We start from the raw sequence: 2,291 nt of genomic DNA on the forward strand, positions 1-2,291 counted from the left end.
TTCTTGCCTGTGGAGTTGAGATTCATGCAGCTGTGTTGTAAACTAGTGCTTTAGGCCTCAGCCTTCTGGATTATTTTTTTCAGGTGCCTACTAATCCATACAGTTGTTCCTTCATGATGGCAGGACGGCAAAATCCCATGCCTCCTATCTTGTGCCGCAGAATAGTGACACGTTCACGTGCGCCACTCAGCTCGTGGTTCTGACAGTACCGTTTGACTTTGCTCTTTGCAGCATGGAGCTGATCCAACAAAGAAGAATCGAGATGGTAACACTCCTCTAGATTTGGTGAAAGAAGGAGACACAGATATCCAGGATTTACTGCGAGGAGATGCTGCCTTGCTGGATGCTGCTAAGAAGGGATGCCTGGCACGAGTGCAGAAGCTATGTACCCAAGAAAATATCAATTGCAGAGACACCCAGGGAAGAAATTCAACACCACTACATCTTGCAGGTGGGTGACTCACCAGGTCTTGAAGGCTTGTATATTTATTACATGGCTACAGAAGTTAATAATCAAAACCAGGATTGGTATAGTAACATTTTCACAGAAAATTGTCCTGTACAGAATACTGTGTCCAGTTTTGGGCTCCCCGATTCAAGAGAGACAGGGACCTACTGGAGAGAGTCTAACAGAGAGCTACGAGGATGATTAAGGGACTTGAACATCTCTCCTGTGAAGAGACACTGAGAGAACTGGGGCTGTTCAGCCTTGAAAGGAGACGGCTGAGAGGGGACCTTATTAATGTATAGAAATATCTGAGGGGTGGGTGTCAAGAGGAAGGAGACAATCTCTTCTCAGTGGTGCCCAGCACTAGAACAAGGAATAAGGGGTTTAAGTTAGAACATAGGAAGTTCCACCTCAACATGAGGAGAAGCTTCTTTCCTGTGAGGGTGACGGAGCCCTGGCACAGGCTGCCCAGAGAGGTTGTGGAGTCTCCTTCTCTAGAGACTTTCAAAACCCACCTGGACGCGTTCCTGTGTGGCTGCCCTAGGGGATCCTACTCTGGCAGGGTGGTTGGACTAGATGATCTCTAGAGGTCCCTTCCAACCCTGAACGTTCTGTGATTCTATGTTAACTATGGCAGCTGGATGTCGGGAGGTAATATGGTTACTAGGAAAGAGGAACTTCTGCAGTCAAAAAACTGCTTTAATTTTTCTGTGCAATAGTTTTTCTTTAATTTAGCTCTCCTAATACATGATTTCTTTACCTGTGCCCTTTCTACAGCTGGTTACAACAATTTGGAAGTAGCTGAATACCTTCTTGAACATGGTGCTGATGTTAATGCCCAGGACAAAGGAGGATTAATCCCCCTACACAATGCAGCATCCTATGGGGTAGGTGCAAGCATTCTTGCCATAAGTAGACCAACAAGGAACTTAAAGTTGTATCCAAAGCCATTATCTGGCAGATCTCTTGCTATGAACTTAGTTCGCTTTTTGATGACAAAAAGTACTTGTTGGGCTAAGTTACTGTTATGAATCCTGTTTTGCAGTCCTACAGATCTAAATAAGACACAGATTTCTGTATGCTGTAGCAATTAAAGGCTGTGGTTTGGAAAGACTGGTAGAACATAACTTTTATGCAGGCAGGCAGATGCATGGCATTGAACAGTGTTAAATTTGGGATGACTATTGAACCAGAAAAGACTTCAGATTGTCGCTGAGAAGAGAACAAGACCAGGGGATCATGTGCAGATGATGACAGGGAAGTGAGGGTCTCTTGCAGCTGATTTCTGATGGGAAGCTGTTGCTGAAGTGTTGAAAGTCTACTGAGTTTGTAGTATAGTTTCCGTCTGGGCAAGCTGTCCACTACAGTGGGGCTGCAGTGGCTGATTCAGACTGTTTTGGATGAGGCAGGCTCTCGTTCCTCCATTTAGGGGAAAGCATCTGTGTGCATACCAGTTGCACGGGTGCTTGATAGATTGCTTATAAGCAGCTGTTAATTGTGGATAAGCTGAGAAAGAAACCTCTTGCAAATAATTGTGCAGGCAGTGCTTGAGAAGCTCCCAGAAATGTGTTTATGGTCAGAGGACATGAAGCTCAAGTAGTGGATTTGATGGGTCTCATGACACGCTTTATCTGTTATTACTTGGCCCTGGCACAAGAGCAGCAAAATCTGTGTGAAGTGATTGCAGTAGAACCATGATTGCTTTTGTCTGAGAGCCAAACGAAATTAAAAGTACAGTGTTTACCTCATTTTTAAGGAGAGTGTGTCAATGAAACTCAGCCTGCTACTACGTCAGCCTGGGATCCCACTGTTGTAAAGAGCAAAAAGCTCCAAGTCCTGCTGC

The 2,291-nt window shown here is 44.9% G+C and overlaps 1 long non-coding RNA gene across 1 annotated transcript in view; it reads left to right on the forward strand.

Annotated features, from left to right (window-relative positions):
- LOC104277829 overlaps positions 1–1,335 on the forward strand; it is a 3,882-nt gene extending 2,547 nt beyond the window's left edge. The window contains exons 2-3 of the long non-coding RNA XR_717850.1: positions 232–451; positions 1,226–1,335. This is a non-coding gene — a long non-coding RNA (uncharacterized LOC104277829). The remainder of the gene's footprint in view (positions 1–231; positions 452–1,225) is intronic.
- The last annotated feature ends 956 nt before the right edge of the window (positions 1,336–2,291 follow it).

The sequence above is a fragment of the Apaloderma vittatum genome, unplaced genomic scaffold (genome assembly GCF_000703405.1).
Source record: "Apaloderma vittatum isolate BGI_N311 unplaced genomic scaffold, ASM70340v1 scaffold44088, whole genome shotgun sequence".
Taxonomy (NCBI): Eukaryota; Metazoa; Chordata; class Aves; order Trogoniformes; family Trogonidae; genus Apaloderma; species Apaloderma vittatum.